An 18030-nucleotide genomic window follows, 5' to 3' on the forward strand; every position below is an offset into this window, starting at 1 on the left:
CTGATCAGGGTTAAAAGTGCTGGCATGCCAGGGAATTACAACGCGCCAGAGATCATGAGGTTTGACTAGTCGAGAAGCAATTTATTTTATCTAAGGGTTATAGAATTATATAGCACAGAAATAGGCCATTCAGCCCATCATGCCTGTGCTGGCTCCAATTAGTCTTAGTCTCTTGCTCTTTCCCCACCTCCCTTCAATTGTTCCTTTGCCGGTCTATATCCAATTCCCTTTTGAAAGTTATTATTAAATCTGCTTCCACCATCTCCTCAGGCATTGTATTCCAGATTGTAACAACTTGCTGCGTTAAAAAAAACCTCATCTTTCCTCTGGTTATGAATAAACCTATATATTGCACAATTTGTGAAGTGGTTTTAACTTCCTATCGACAGAATCTACCTGATGTAATTTGGGTGTGGTGCTATCTGAAGCACAGTTATTCAGGGTGAGATGTCACCTCCAACAGGTAATCTCAGACAGTTTCGCCATCACACCTGCTTCAGCAAATCTTGAGCTCAGTGCAAAGCAAGGTTTAATAAGTTTTAAAACTTTAATTTTGACACATTTTCATTTTAATAGAGAGGTAAGGGACATTAAAATTCAACCAATATTGGGAGGCTGGCGACAAGGAACCAGCATCGTAACTGAGACTAGCTCGTCCCCTGTCATAGCCATGGACTAAATGACAATAGTCCCATGTCCGAACCAGGACCTGTAATACAATGATGCATAGTGATGCACTTTGTTACAAGCAGATGTCAGTATGAGGCAGTGGATATCTTTATTGTATCTGGTTGAAAATAAGGTGTTTTAGAAAGTTGGGGTGGGGGGGGGGGGGGGGGTGCAAGAGAGAGATTCTGTCATCAACAACTTGCATTTATACAGCACCTTTAATGCAGTAAAATGTTCCAAATGTGCTTCGTAGGAGTGTTATAAACAAAATTTGACACCAAGTAACATAAGGGGATATTAGGACAAATGGCTAAATGTTTGATTAAAGAGGTAGGTTTTAAGAACTGCCTAAAAGGAGGAGAAAGAGGGAGAGAGGTGGAGAGGTTTCGGGAGGGAATCCCAGAGCTTAGGTTTAGGGAGCATATGCAGCTGAAGGCACGGCCGCCAAGAGTGGAGCAATTCAAATCGAGAATGTGCAAGAGGCCAGAATTGGCGGACTGCAGAGATCTCTGAACGATGGAGTCAAGTATGAATATAGAGGCAAGTTAGGGGAAATTCCTGCAGGGTAGTAGCAGAGGCAGGTTTTAAGGAGGCTTTTTGGTGTAAGAGAGAGATGAAGCCAGGAGGAGAATTCTAATGCACAGAGGCAAGATCCATAAGCTTAGGGTGATCATTGGGACATGGGGCTGGGGGAGATTGCAGATAGTACAGAGCGAAGGTACAGAGGGATTCCTGAATGCAGCAGATGTTACGGACAATGTATTACATTTCCTTTATCTGTTCCCATTGCCTCCCCAACTCTCCTGAAGGTACTGATGTGTGCTGGTGTCCTGTTTCACCGACAGCCACAGGCCTGTGACACTTCATCCAACTACTCATTTTTCATGTGTATCCCTGGACAGCAGCAGCCTATTTTCCTGTGAAGTGTGCGACAACCAAGCCCACCCTTGTCCTGAACTGGTGTGCAAATGTGCATAAACACATACACCTTTCATACAGGAATTATATATTGTTACAACGGGTAAACAAGCTATATGTCCAAAAAGATCATGTACAGGATAAACACCAACATGGACAATAGTCCTAATCCAAGTGCCTGCCCCACTTCCATATCCCTTTATTCCCCTTTCCTTCAATTACCTTCAAGTCTATTCTTAAATGTTGACATGGCTTCTGTTTCAATAGGCCCCGGATAGTGTCCAGGAATAGGCAAACTCGTTTCTCATCTGCTGCCCCAGTTGAACATTTTCCCTTTAAGAAAAATCCTTTACACCACAGATCAAGTCTACCAAGTAAATTAAATTTTCAAGCTTTTCTCAAATGTTGCAAGAGTAACTTTTTTTAGTCCTGAAAAAATCTACAAGGCACAAACCCTGACTTTAAAAAAAGGTAACAGACTGAATAAGTCAAATTACCTTTCTTCAGCAGCCCTGCCGGCTCCCAATGACACCTATTTTGTCACTCGCAATGTCAGTCGGCACACAGCTGTTTCCACTGGAGCCAATACTTGATGCCACTGACATAGACTTTGCTTCAGATTAATGTGTCTGAGTTTGTACGATGAGCTTCAAATAGGAATTTGTGTTTGTTTAACACCAGCTTGCTGCACTAACAGGGTGGGAGTGATATGAATCTACTGTAGAATCAGTATTTTAAAAAACTGAATATAAAGACTTGCATTTAAAGAAAGAACTTGCATTTATATAAGGCCTTTCATGAACTAAGGACATCTCAAAGCACTTTATAGCTCATGAAGTACTTCTAAAGCGTAATCACTGTTCTAATATCGGAAACAGGGCAGCCAATTTGCAACAGAAAGGTCCCACAAACAGCAATATGACAACAACCAGATAATCTTTATTTCAGCAATATTGGTTGAGGGATAAATATTGACCAGGACACCAGGGAGAACGCGCCTGCTCCTCTTCGAAATAGTATCATGGGATTTTTAACATCTGATGAGGGGGCAGACGGGACCTCAGTTTACTGTCTCATCTGAAAGACTGCACCTCTAACAGTGCAGCAGTCCCTCTGTGTTGCATTGGCCTAGATTTTATGCTCAAGCCTGTCAGCATTCCACATATGGGCTCTCACTTGAAGAATGGTTACTCAGGTGAAGCAGTGGAGGGCTGCTGGTGTCCAGGGAACTGTATCCTAGTGAAAATTAGCACCTTTAGGAGAGATGGGGAGAAAACTAGAAACTATGGACTTTCACACTGATGACTGGTACTGGGATAAGGCAGGTGAAGTGGATGAGTAGCAATAACTAGGAATGACAACAGGCTTGCAGAAGAGCTACCTTTAGCATGGTCACGATGACTGATAATTCTTAGCTGTCTTATACAGTCATAGGGTTATACAGCACAGAAACAGGCCCTTCGGCCCATCGTGTCCATGCCGGCCATCAAGCACCTATCTAGTCTAATCCCATTTTCTAGCACTTGGCCCGTAGCCTTGTATGCTATGGCATTTCAAGCGCTCATCTAAATACTTCTCAAATATTGTGAGGGTGCCTGCCTCTACCCCTCCTTCAGGCAGTATGTTCCAGATTCCAACCACCCTCTGGGTGAAAAAAAAATTCCTCAAATCCCCTCTAAACCTCCTGCCCCTTACCTTAAATCTATGACCCCTGGTTATTGACACCTCCGCTAAGGGAAAAAGTTTCTTCCTATCTACTCTATCTATGCCCCTCATAATTTTGTATACCTCAATCAGGTCCCCCCTCAGCCTTCTCTGCCCTAAGGAAAACAATCCTAGCCTATCCAGTCTCTCTTCATAGCTGAAATGCTCCAGCCCAGGCAACATCCTGGTGAATCTCCTCTGCACCCTCTCCAGTGCAATCACATCCTTCCTATAGTGTGACGACCAGAACTATACACAGTACTCCAACTGTGGCCTAACTAGTGTTTTATACAGCTCCATCATAACCTCCCTGCTCTTATATTCTATGCCCCGATAATAAAGGCAAGTATCCCATATGCCTTCCTAACCGTCTTATCTACCTGTGCCGTTGCCTTCAGTGATCTTTGGACAAGTACACCAAGGTCCCTCTGACCCTCTGTACTTCCTAGGGTCCTACCATCCATAATATATTCCCTTGCCTTGTTAGTCCTCCCAAAATGCATCACCTCACATCTCCCAGGATTAAATTCCATAATTATGAGAGAGATTAATCCAAAATTTCAGGTCTGGCAACATGTAACCAATAAATGGGTAAAGACAGACGTCTACTGAAGAAATAGGCAACAAACAACTTTCGGACCATATTATGAATAGTATTGGGTTATAGCAGTGACAGTTAATGTGGTAACCTTTGTGAAAAATCAATGGCGATAAATGCACAAGTGGAAAAGTCAATCTCTTAAAGGATAATGGACTCCTCGTGAGCCTAACTGATAATGTTTACTAGATTTCTTCACTTTCATTTAACAAAATCTCCTCTTCTCTTCATTCAACACTCAACATTGTGCATCAATCATGAAGTCTGCAAACTGAAATTTCACCTGAAATACTGCTGCAACCTATAACTCTTGACCTTTATATGCAGAAGCTCAAATGAAGATTTTCTGCAGTATTCAGTAACTGATGGGAAATTTATGACTTGCTTTTAGGTACTCAATTACATTCTCTCCAAATTTCTGTGTTCTCATCAGTGGGTGCAACTAAATCCATTTGACTTTAGTCCCAGTTACAGTTATTACACAGAAAAATTTTCTACTCGGAGTGATCAGAGTGAGATGTTAAAGCAGCATCGTCAGCAAAGAGGAGTTCCCTGATGAGGACTTTCTGTACTTTGGACTTCGCTCTTAGACGGGCAAGGTTGAACAACCTGCCCCCTGATCTTGTGCGGAGGAAAATTCCTTCTTCAGAGGACTTGAACGCATGTGAAAGCAGCAGGGAGAATGTGCCTCAGGGTAGAAGCGCTCGGCCAGCTTCTGGAGCATGTTTAGAGCGCCTCGAGCAAAGACTTTCCCCACTATGCTGAGCAGGGAGATTCCACGGTAGCTGTTGCAGTCACCACGGTCACCTTTGTTTTTATAGAGGGTGATGATATTGGCATCGCGCATGTCCTGGGGTACTGCTCCCTTGTCCCAGCACAGGCATAGCAGTTCATGTAGTGCTGAGAGTATAGCAGGCTTGGCACTCGATGATTTCAGGGCTAATGCTGTCCTTCCCAGGGGCTTTTCCGCTGGCTAGAGAATCAATGGCATCACTGAGTTCCGATTTGGTTGGCTGTATGTCCAGCTCATCCATGACTGGTAGAGGCTGGGCTGCATTGAGGGCAGTCTCAGTGACAACATTCTCCCTGGAGTACAGTTCTAGGTAGTGCTCAACCCAGCGGTCCATTTGCTTGTGTTAGTCAGTGATTATATCCCCTGATTTAGATTTGAGGGGGGCAATCTTCATGATGGTTGGCCCAAAAGCCCTCTTAATGCCATCATACATTCCTCTGATATTTCCGGTGTCTGAGGCCAGCTGAATATGACTGCATAGGTGTTGCCAGTAGTCGTTTGCGCAGCGCCTGGCTGTTTTTTGTGCAGTGCTTCTGGCTGCTTTAAGTGCTACGGATGTGAAATCGCTGGGGGCTTTCTTGTAGTTCAACAGTGCAATGCGCTTAGCGGCTATGACAGGTTCCAGCTCTTCATTATGAGATTGAAACCAGTCTGCATTTCTCTTCGCACTTTTGCCGTAGGTGGTAAAAGCTGACTCATAGATGGCGTCTCTGATGTGGGCCCACTTGGTCTCAGCATCCCCTGTGGGAGTGTTTTGAAGGGCTGTTACAAGTGAATTTAGAAATTTTTGTAACAGCTGTGGGTGACAAATTCTGCTCGTGTTGATGCGCGGGTGGCCCTTCTGCTTGGAATGATGCAACTTCTTTGGTCTGAGTCTATTCTTGCTGCACACCAGGGAGTGGTCGGTGTCGCAGTCCGCATTGTGGAAGCTGCGTGTGATTTGAACACTGTTTAAGGCGGCTCGCCTTGTGACAATGAGGTCTAGCTGGTGCCAACGACGCGATCTTGGGTGCCTCCATGAAACCTGATGACAGGGTTTAGTGTGAAGAGTGCCTGCAGAGTCTCATCGACAGGTTTGCGGCTGCCTGCAATGAATTTGGCCTAACCATCAGCCTCAAGAAAACGAACATCATGGGGCAGGACATCAGAAATGCTCCATCCATCAATATTGGCGACCACGCTCTGGAAGTGGTTCAAGAGTTCACCTACCTAGGCTCAACTATCACCAGTAACCTGTCTCTAGATGCAGAAATCAACAAGCGCATGGGAAAGGCTTCCACTGCTATGTCCAGACTGGCCAAGAGCGCCGTCTCAATTCATTCCATCTTCGCTGCCTCCGGAGAATACTTGGCATCAGGTGGCAGGACCATATCTCCAACACAGACGTCCTCGAGGCGGCCAACATCCCCAGCTTATACACACTACTGAGTCAGCGGCGCTTGAGACGGCTTGGCCATGTGAGCCGCATGGAAGATGGCAGGATCCCCAAGGACACATTGTACAGCGAGCTCGGCACTGGTATCAGACCCACCAGCCGTCCATGTCTCCGCTTTAAAGACGTCTGCAAACGTGACATGAAATCCTGTGACATTGATCACAAGTCGTGGGAGTCAGTTGCCAGCGTTCGCCCGAGCTGGCGGGCAGCCATAAAGACGGGGCTAAAGTGTGGCGAGTCGAAGAGACTTCGTCGTTTTCAGGAAAAAAGAGAGATGCAAGGGGAGAGCCAACTGTGTAACAGCCCCGACAAACAAATTTCTCTGCAGCACCTGTGGAAGAGCCTGTCACTCTAGAATTGGCCTTTATAGCCACTCCAGGTGCTGCTTCACAAACCACTGACCACCTCCAGGCGCTTATCCATTGTCTCTCGAGATAAGGAGGCCAAAGAAGAAGAAGTGATCAGTCAAGTGTAGTCATTTTCATTTATTTCAAAGTTGCTTAACACAAATTTTTCCAAGCAAAAATTATTCATCTGCTGTTTTATTTCAATTTTTTAGTTCAAATTACTGGATAATTCAAATTTCTGTCGAGCAAGAAAGACATGGAAACATAGGACTTAGGAGCAGAAATAGGCCAGGACTGAGATCTAATTACTGAAATTCCAAAATTCCATCGAACTGGCACACTGTTATGCCCCTGTTTTGTTCCTAGGTTGAAGTGCCTTAAATGCTTTCAGTTGTGCGCACAGTTTTGCTCACCACCTTTTCCACACTGTGCCCTGCATCACTCCCACAAGTTTTCTCAGTTTGCCTGCTTACTCATAAACCCTAGCCTATGCCCTCCAAGGTCTGGTCCTCCAACTCCCTTCCCCACACCAGTCTCCAAACCCCTAGACATCCCAACACTAGGTCCATCTTCTCTTTCACCCACTTGTTGCAACTGGTGCTTACCTCATTGCAGCTTTTAAACTGTTTGGCACCATGGGTGCCCTTGAAGCAGGTAAATCAGCAAAAGGAGTTGTTGGGACCAAGACCAGTACCAAGATGGATTTTTAAAAAATTTCCAAATGATACTTTATTTGTAAAAAACACATTACAAAACAGTTCAAAAACAGCACCAAGTCAACAATACAAAGAGTGCAAAGGAGATCAGTTTCTTTCAATACAGGAGTGAGTTGCTTCACAACCCTTCCATTTCATTTTACCTGCCATGTACTTTTTGCAGCAAACAAATATTTTCTGGATACAGCCTGAGGGGTTTCCCATGGATCCAGCCCCTCAGTTCACCTTGGTGGGGGTACCTTACACAGTGGTCTTTACCCACTGAGCCTTTGCCGCGGCTGCCCCAAGCTTTAGTGCATCCCTCAACATGTAGTCCTGGACCTATGAATGTGCCAGTCTGCAACATTCGGTCGTGGACAACTCTTTGCGCTGGAAGACCAGCAAGTTTCGGGCAGACCAAAGGGCGTCTTTCACTGAATTGATAGTCCTCCAGCAGCAGTTGATGTTTATCTCGGTGTGCGTCCCTGGGAACAGACCGTAGGGCACAGACTCCTGTGTTACAGAGCTGCTTGGGATGAACCTTGACAAAACCCACTGCATCTCTTTCCACACCTGCTTTGCAAAGACACATTCCAGGAAGAGGTGGGCAACCGTCTCTTCCCCACCACAGCCACCTCGAGGGCATTGTGCGGAGGGTGTGAGACTCCGGGCGTGCAGGAAGGATCTGACGGGGAGGGCTCTTCTCACCACAAGCCAAGCTACATCTTGGTGCTTGTTTGAAAGTTCTGGTGACGAGGCATTCTGCCAAATGACTTTGGCAGTCTGCTCGGGGAACCATCCGAGCGGATCCACCATCTTCATTCATGGGATGTGGGTGTCACTGGCCAGGCCAGCGTTTATTGCCCATCCCTAATTGCCCTTGAGAAAGTGGTGGTGAGCTTCCTTCTTGAACTGCTGCAGTCCATGTGGGGTAGGTACACCCACAGTGCTGTTAGGAAGGGAGTTCCAGGATTTTGACCCAGCAACAGTGAAGGAACGGCGATATAGTTCCAAGTCAGGATGGTGTGTGACTTGGACGGGAACTTGCAGGTGGTGGTGTTCCCATGCATTTGCTGCCCTTGTCCTTCTAGTTGGTAGAGGTCGTGGGTTTGGAAGGTGCTGTCTAAGGAGCCTTGGTGCATTGCTGCAGTGCATCTTGTAGATGGTACACACTGCTGCCACTGTGCGTCGGTGGTGGAGGGAGTGAATGTTTGTAGATAGGGTGCCAATCAAGCGGGCTGCTTTGTCCTGGATGGTGTCGAGCTTCTTGAGTGTTGTTGGAGTTGCACCCATCCAGACAAGTGGAGAGTATTCCATCACACTCCTGACTTGAGCCTTGTAGATGGTGGACAGACTTTGGGGAGTCAGGAGGTGAGTTACACGCCTCATGATTCCTAACCTCTGACCTGCTCTTGTAGCCACGGTATTTATATGGCTACTCCAGTTCAGTTTCTGGTCAATGGTAGCCCCTAGGATGTTGATGGGTTGGGATTCAGCGATAGTAATGCCGTTGAATGTCAAGGGAAGATGTTAGATTCTCTCTTGTTGGAGATGGTCATTGCCCGGCACTTGTGTGGCACGAATGTTACTTGCCACTAATCAGCCCAAGCCTGGATATTGTTCAGGTCTTGCTGCATTTCTACATGGACTGCTTCAGTATCTGAGGAGTCACGAATGGTGCTGAACATTGTGCAATCATCAGCGAACATCCGCACTTCTGACTTTATGATTGAAGGAAGGTCATTGATGAAGCAGCTGAAGATATTTGGGCCTAGGACACTACCTTAGGAACTCCTGCAGTGATGTCCTGGAGCTCAGATGATTGACCTCCAACAACCACAACCATCTTCCTTTGAGCTAGATATAATTCCAGCCAGCGGAGTGTTTTCCCCACTGATTCCCATTGACTCCAGTTTTGCTAGGGCTCCTTGATGCCATACTCGGTCAAATGCTGCCTTGATGTCAAGGGCAATCACTCTCACCTCACCTCTTGAGTTCAGCTCTTTTGTCCATGCTTGAACCAAGGCTGTAGGGCCTTGAGGACATTCCGTGCAGACCACTGCCTATGGATTGGTGGTCAAAGGTGTTTTTCCGCAGAAACCTTTCCACGAAGGATAGGTTTTACGGCACGGTTCCAATGGATGGAGCGTTCCGTGGCAATGTGACCAGGCTCATCCTTCGCAACACTGGGGACAGATAGAACCTCAACACGTAGTGACACTTGGAGTTTGCGTACTGGGGATCTACGCACAGTTTGATGCAGCCGCACATGAAGGTGGTCATCAGGATGAGGGTGGCATTGGGTACATTTTCCCTGGCCTTTTCAAGACGTTTGAACATCGTGTCCCTTTGGACCCACTCCATTTTGGATCCCCATATGAAACGGAAAATAGCTCGGGTGACTGCCACGGCGCAGGAGTGGGGTATGGGCCAGAACTGCACCACGTACAGCAAAATGAGCACCTTGGATTTGATAACCAGGTTCTTACCCACAATGGAGAGAGATCGCTGCTCCCACATGCTCAGTTTATGGTGTATCCTAGCTACTTGCTCCTTCCAGGTGCACGCCCCGGCCCTTCCAAACCATATCCCCAACACCTTCAGGTAGTCTGACCTGACGGAGAAGGAGACAAAGGATCGGTCAGCCCAGTTCCCACCCGCCTAAGGCCAATCAAGACCCTTAAGTGGCCACTTAAGGGCCCTCGCCCGCCTCCACTGGTATTTTACCCATGGCAAGTGGGGGAAGTGAAAGGCCGCCCAGCAATCATGGCAGTCAAAGAACAGTACAGCACAGGAACAGGCCATTCGGCCCTCCAAGCCTGCACCGATCTTGATGCCTGCCGAAACTAACACCTTCTGCACTTCCGGGGCCCGTATCCCTCCATTCCCTTCCTATTCATATATTTGTCAAGATGTCTCTTAAACGTTGCTATCGTATCTGCTTCCACCACCTCCCGTGGCAGCAAGTTCCAGGCACTCACCACCCTCTGCGTAAAAAACTTGCCTCGCACATCCCCTCTAAACTTTGCCCCTCACACCTTAAACCTATGTCCCCTAGTAACTGACTCTTCCACCCTGGGAAAAAGCTTCTGACTATCCACTCTGTCCATGCCACTCATAACTTTGTAAACCTCTATCATGTCGCCCCTCCACCTCCGTCGTTCCAGTGAAAACAATCCGAGTTTTTCCAACCTCTCCTCATAGCTAATGCCCTCCAGACCAGGCAACATCCTGGTAAACCTCCTCTGTACCCTCTCCAAAGCCTCCACGTCCTTCTAATATTCTAAGTTTGGCCTAACTAAGGTTCTGTACAGCTGCAACATGACTTGCCAATTTTTATACTCGATGCCCCAACCGATGAAGGCAAACATGCCATATGCCTTCTTGACTACCTTATCCACCTGCGTTGCCACTTTCAGTGACCTGTGGACCTGTACGCCCAGATCTCTCTGCTGGTCAATACTCCTAAGGGTTCTGCCATTTACTGTATACCTCCCACCTGCATTAGACAGTTAGTTATTCAAACAAAACTAATAACGCCGCCACCCCCCCCCCCCCCCCCACCGTTTGAGTGGTTTGCAGACTTCTGTTATCAGTGCATGATTGGTTCATTCGTCCCAGCATTTTATTTTTGCATTTTATTTCAGTAGTTTCACATCCCCCCCCCCCCACCTCCTTGAACTGTTAGGCTGATTATTAAACAATAGGCTGCTATTAAGCTATCTGCAGCTGTCCTGTTAGCTTCTGCTTGTTATTTTTTATAAATTGGCTCCACAGCTAGTTTGTTAGTTGATTAGCTTACTTTTGATCTGTCCCCACAGTCATTTTGGCACAGAAGACCATTCAGCCCATTGAGTCCGTGCTGTACATAATTGAAAGGCTCAGATAGACTGAAAGTTGATGGATGACCCCCATTGAGAAGCTGCCCCACCCCACCCACAACATAGGAGAACATAAATACAATGAGGCACATGCCGTAATCAGACATGCTGTCGACCGTGCCATTAAAGATGTCATGATTCTAATGTTTGGATTGTTCAGGTGCGGTACTTCTCTGTAGCCCAGTAAAGGTGTTCAGAATAATCACAGTCTGCTGCATGACTTCACAATACAAAGGCAAATAAGCATACAGTAGGATGAGGAAAAGGCCCAAGGTGTAGCAGTAGCAAAGGACAACAAGCAGGCTGAACAGTTGTAAACAGAAGTGCAACCAGGACGATTGGTGGTAGACAGTCGTTGATAACTGCTTACTGTGAATCCCAGATCTAACCCATGCTGCTCATGCAGGATGACCACCGAATTCTGTGACAGCTGACTGTAGGGTGACATTGAGGAATGTGAAGCCACTGTTATGGCTTTCGCAAACCTGTGACAAACTCCTATAAATTGGAGTCTGTGGTTTCCGTAAGCCCAGTCACAGCATTTGTGGGGGATGTTACTGTAGTGGTGATGTTGGGAATGGCATTAAACAGGAAATTAGAGATGCACACGATAAAGGAACATCTGTAATTATGGGTGACTTTAATCTGCATATAAATTGGGCAAATCAAATTAGTCACAATACCGTAGAGGAAAATTCTTGGAGTGTATATGGGATGGTTTTCTGGACCAATACGTTGAGGAACCAACTAGAGAACAGGCCGTCCTAGACTGGGTATTGTGTAATGAGAGAGGAATAATTGACAATCTAGTGGTGCAAGACCCCTTGGGGATGAGGGTCCTGAATCTTAGTAAAGGAAACTACGAAGGTATGAGGCGCAAGTTGGCTATGAGGGATTGGGAAGCGTTACTTAAAGGGATGACGGGGGATAGGCAATGGCAAATATTTAAAGAGCGCATGAATGCATTGCAACAATTGTTTATCCCTGTCTGGCGCAAAAGTAAAACGGGAAATGTAGTCAAACCACGGCTTACAAGGGAAATCAGAGATAGCATTAGATCCAAGGAAGAGGCATATAAATTTGCCAGAAAAAACAACAGACCTGAAGATTGGGAGCAATTTAGATTTCAGCAAAGGAGGACCAAGGGATTGATTAAGAAGGGGAAAATAGAGTAGGAGAGCAAGCTTGTGGGGAACATAAAATCTGACTGTAAAAGTTTCTATAGGTATGTGAAGAGAAAAAGATTGGTGAAGACAAATGTAGGTCCCTTACAGTCAGAAACAGGGGAATTTATTATTACGGGGAACAAAGAAATGGCTGACCAACTAAATGCACACTTTGGTTCTGTCTTCACAAAGGAGGACACAAATATCATACCAGAAATGTTGGGGAACACAGGGCTTAGTGAGAGAGAGGAACTGAAGGAAATCAGTATTAGTAGAGAAATGGTGTTGGGGAAATTGATGGAATTCAAGGCCGATAAATCCCCAGGGCCTGATGGTATGCATCCCAGAGTACTTAAGGAAGCGGCCCGAGAAATAGTGGATGCATTGGTGGCCATTTTCCAAGATTCGATAGACTCTGGAACAGTTCCTACAGATTGGAGCGTAGCTAATGTAACTCCACTATTTAAAAAGAGAGGTAGAGAGAAAGCAGGGAATTATAGACCAGTCAGCCTGACGTTGGTAGTGGGGAAAATTCTACCGTTATCAAAGATTTTATAGCAGAGCACTTAGAGAACAGTGGTAGAATTGGGCAGAGTCAGCCTGGATTTACGAAAGGGAAATCATGCTTGACAAATCTACTGGAATTCTTCCAGGATGTAACTAGTAGAGTTGTCGAGGGGGAGCCAGTGGATGTGGTTTATTTGGACTTTCAGAAGGCTTTTGACAAAGTCCCACATAAGAGATTAGTGTGTAAAATTAAAGCGCATGGGATTGGGGGTAGTGTATTGAGATGGATAGAAAATTTGTTGGCAGACAGGAAACAAAGAGTAGGGATAAATGGGTCTTTTTCCGAATGGCAGGCTGTGACTAATGGGGTACTGCAGGGATCGTTGCTAGGACCCCAGCTATTCACAATATACATTAATGATTTAGACGATGGAACTAAATGTAATATCTCCAAATTTGCAGATGACACAAAACTGGGTGGGAGGGTGAGTTGTGAGGAGGATGCAGAGAGGCTTCAGAGTGATTTGGACAAGTTGAGTGAGTGGGCTAATGCATGGCAGATGCAGTATAATGTGGATAAATGTGAGGCAGATTATTATCTGAATGGCTATAAACTGAGAGAGGGGAATATGCAGTGAGACCTGAGTGTTCTTGTACACCAGTCGCTGAAGGTAAGTATGCAGGTGCAACAGGCGGTAAAAAGGGCAAAAGGCCTTCATAACGAGAGGATTAGCGTACAGGAGCAGGGATGTCTTGCTGCAATTATACAGGGGCTTAGTGAGGCCACACCTGGAATATTATGTGCAGTTTTGGTCTCCTTATCTGAGGAAGCATGTTCTTGCTATAGAGGGAGTGCAGCGAAGGTTTACCAGACTGATTCCTGGGATGGCGGGACTGACGTATGAGGAGAGATTGAGTCGATTAGGATTATATTTGCTGGAGTTCAGAAGAGTGAGGGGGGATCTCATAGAAACCTATAAAATTCTGACAGGACTTAGTGGTTAGCACCGCAGCCTCACAGCTCCAGCGACCCGGGTTCGGTTCTGGGTACTGTCTGTGTGGAGTTTGCAAGTTCTCCCTGTGACTGTGTGGGTTTCTGCCGGGTACTCCGGTTTCCTCCCACAGCCAAAGACTTGCAGGTTGATAGGTAAATTGACCATTGTAAATTGCCCCTAGTGTAGGTAAGGTGGTAGGAGAATTGAGGGAAGGTGGGGACATGGTAGGGAATATGGGATTAAATGTAAGATTAGTATAAATGGGTGGTTGTTAGTCGGCACAGACTCGGTGGGCCGAAGAGCCTGTTTCAGTGCTGTATCTCTCTATGACTCTATAACATGGCCTCACTCTTGCAGTGGTTAACTTTGGCTCCCGAGGCCAATTCTCCTACCACCTTACCTACACTAGGGTCAATGCTGGAATGGGCAGACTTGTCCAATCTTGATCAGGTATATCCACGCTGCCCTCCATCGGCAGGTTTGCTCAAGACGTCGTGCAGTTTGGCATCTTTTACTGTTTCTATTAGTAATCTAGACATAGCGTCCAGTTTGTTGTTATCACTGCTGGATCGTCCAGCTGCATCGACGATGCAGTTGAAGTCACCGCCTAGGATGACTAGCCTGGACGTAGCCAGCAGCAGTGGGAGCTGCTGGAAGACAGTCAGCCGCTCGCTGCATTGAACCGGAGTGTACACATTGATCAACTGGTGCAGAGCATTGTTGTACATTACATCTGCTACGAGGAGGCTCACCACCTCCTTAACCTCGGAGATAATGACGTTACCTCCCCGCAGCAGAATACCCAGGCCGGAGGAACGGGAATCATTTCCCCCTGACCAGATTGATGGCCTGTGGGACCACCACCTCAACCATTGTCTGTAGGTGCTGAGGTGTGGTATTCCACACTCCTGCAGAAACAGTAGATCGGCTTTGACCTTGGTGAGGCAGTCCAAGGTTGAAACACATTGAGTAGTACATTTAATGTTCCACACGTTAATTGAAGCAATCCTTATACCCATTTTTAAGTTAGTTGTTGCTTCACACACCATTTGTTCTTGCTCGACCCAGTCCTTTGGTATGTTCCTGCATACCCATGGTATACACAAGCTGTTTCACGTTTGTTGGGCTCAGAAACCCCTCCTGGTTTCTCATGCAGGGTTTGTTCCGCTTGGGTGACATCGGTGGGGTGGGGGGGGGGGGGGTCTTGTAGGCAGCAAGGATTGGGCTGTCCTTTGCTGTTGTTTCCTCCTCGAAAACATCACTGCTCCCGGCTTCCCGGAGCTGGAATGCGCCAGACGTGTTGTTGCTCTCGGTGTCCCAGAGCTGGGATGCGCTGGGCATGTCGCCAGGTTAGGTGCTTTGGGTTTGGGGCACGCTGGGCCCATCACAACTTTCAGTGCCCGGGGGCTGGGGGGTTTCATCTTCCAGCTCCTTGGAGTTCTGCCGCTTCTTTTGTAGGTGCTGTCGTTCCGACACTTCCTCGGCCAGTGAAGAGGAGCTGCTGTAGTCTGTCTCAGACGGTAGCCTCCTCTTGCCACTGGTTTGGGTGGTGACCTGTTCCGCTTTAGGCAGATTTTTCCTTGTGGTTTTCTTTTGTACCACTTGCCACTGACCTGTTTGACCATCAGCTGCCTCCTCCTCCATTGATTCTGTCTGTAGAGGAGGGGTTTCTGGGCACCGGGTAGGTGCAGGGTTACTGGTTTCAGCTGCCTCCCCTTTCTTGTCCTTCTCAGGTAGGCTTTCCTTGCTGCGGAGAGGGTTGCTTGGCTCCTTCCCAGCACCAGATGCATTCGTTGTTTCTTCTCCCGGCATTTCCTTGGGCCTTGCCGCCTGAGCATAGCTGAGGCAACGTTTGGGGCAGGTTTTGTAGAGGTGGCCTGCCCCACAGCACAGGTTGCAACACTTACTCTGCTTACAGTCCTTGGTCTGATGGCCTTCCTTCCTGCAGCTCTTGCAGATGATTGTGCTGCAGTTAGCTGCCAAGTGACCAGATTTTCCACAGGTGCGACAAACTCTGGGCTGCCCCGCATAGACTAAGAAACCTCGACTTCCCCTGATAGCGAAGCTGGAGGGAGTGTGGATGATGGCTCCGTTGGCATCGACTTTTAAGGTCACCTTGACCTGCCGCTGACTTGTCCAAATCCCAAACAGGTCTCTGACATCAATGCTGCTGCCCACCACTTCGATGTACCTGGCTAGGAAGGCGAGTACATCCACGACAAGAACATGGGGGTTTATGGAGGTGAATAGTCAGGATTCCCAAAGACACATTGTACAGCGAGCTCGCCACTGGTATCAGACCCACCGGCCGTCCATGTCTCCGCTTTAAAGACGTCTGCAAACGCGACATGAAGTCCTGTTACATTGATCACAAGTCGTGGGAGTCAGTTGCCAGCGTTCGCCAGAGCTGGCGGGCAGCCATAAAGTTGGGGCTAAAATGTGGCGCGTCGAAGAGACTTAGCAGTTGGCAGGAAAAAAGACAAAAGCGCAAGGAGAGAGCCAACTGTGTAACAGCCCCGACAAACACATTTTTCTGCAGCACCTGTGGAAGAGTCTGTCACTCTAGAATTGGCCTTTATAGCCACTCCAGGCGCTGCTCCACACATCACTGACCACCTCCAGGCGCTTACCCATTGTCTCTCGAGACAAGGAGGCCAAAGAAGAAGAAGAAGTCACCACCCGGTCACGTTGTGACCGCAGCGTGAAGTGAGGCTCCACTGTCAGAATGGACAGCGGCGCCTGGTTTCCCTTCTCCTTGAACACCTTCAGGAACTTGATGCATCCCACCACGTTCTTAAATGTCACGTCGAAATACCACTGCTGGTGAACTCCTGCAGGCAGAAGATATCTGTCGCTTGGAATCCGCAGCAATCAATGAGGATTCTCTTGATGAAGAAGGTATGGTCAACCGATGCACCTCCTTCCTTATCCTTCACAACCACCCGAACGGTGTTGCGCACTCCCTGGCCTGAAGCTCTAGAATTGGTTATAGCTATTTTGCTCAAAAAATACCCAGGACAGGATCAAAGGCCACTGATCATAGTTTCTCCCCTGCCAGGTAAGTAACAGGGTACCATTCCCCTTCCAGAACTGCTGCAGTCCTTGTATCAAGATGGATATTGGTCTCTCTCCCTCGTCTCTTGCAGAACCTATTTTTGGAATCAACCTGCATTCCTCTTCCTCTTTAGTAATTTCACCACTCCCACATTATACAGAAGCTGACTGAATTTCAAATTGCTGTTTGCATAACTGGAGATGAAGAGTTGAAATGGCTACATTAATAGGATTGAGTCTAATGTTTGTTGATTGAAAATAATTTGATATCTTCAAAGACCAAAGTCAATATAGTTTGCCTTCTCCTAGCCTGGTAGTCACTTGATGAAACAATAACAGTTATTGACTAATCATAGCAATCAAACTCTTTCAATTGGTTTACAACAGACCCAGATGTGAAGTGAGGAAAACTCTAGTGGTGACTAGTGGCAATGTTACTGGACTAGTAATCCAGAGGCCTGGACTAATGCCTGGACACATGAGTTCAAATTTCACCAGGCCAGTTGGGGGAATTTCAAATAATTAAATAAATTGGGAATATCAGTAATGATGACCATGAAACCACTGGATTGTCATAAAAATCCATGTGGTTCAGCGAAGGAAATCTGCCATCCTCACCCGACTTGGCCTACGTGTGACTCAAGACCCACAGCAATGTGGTTGACTCTTTGGCACAGACATGATGGGCCACATGGCCTCCTTCTGAGCTGTAAATCTTTCTATGTTTCAAAGTCACATGTCCTTCCCGAGCACGCTATACTGACCATATGTCATACCTGAAATTACTTACACACTATACCCCAAAATATTCAGACCAGAATCTGAACTGGAGTCGCCATATAAATACTGTGGCTACAAGAGCAGGTCAGAGGCTAGGAATCCTGCAGCGAGTAACTCACCTCCTGACTCCCCAAAGCCTGTCACCATCCACAAGGCACAAGTCAGGAGTGTGATGGAATACTCTCCATTTGCCTGGATGGGTGCAGCTCCAACAACACTCAAGAAGCTCAACACTCTCCAGGGCAAAGCAGCCCGCTTGATTGGCACCCCATCCACTAACATTCACTCCCACCCCCATCGATGCAGTGGCAGCAGTGTGTACCATCTACAAGATGCGCTGCAGCAAAGCACCAAGGCTCCTTAGACAGCACCTTCCAAACCCACGACCTCTACCAACTAGAAGGACAAGGGCAGCAAATGCATGGGAACACCACCACCTGCAAGTTCCCCTCCAAGTCACACACCATCCTGACTTGGAACTATATCGC

General features: G+C 47.0%; 1 protein-coding gene across 3 annotated transcripts in view; it reads right to left on the reverse strand.

The window, feature by feature from the left end:
* scaper (S-phase cyclin A-associated protein in the ER) overlaps positions 1-18030 on the reverse strand; it is a 384847-nt gene that overhangs the window by 53302 nt on the left and 313515 nt on the right. The window lies entirely within an intron of this gene.

Source organism: Heterodontus francisci, chromosome 35 (genome assembly GCF_036365525.1).
Source record: "Heterodontus francisci isolate sHetFra1 chromosome 35, sHetFra1.hap1, whole genome shotgun sequence".
Taxonomy (NCBI): Eukaryota; Metazoa; Chordata; class Chondrichthyes; order Heterodontiformes; family Heterodontidae; genus Heterodontus; species Heterodontus francisci.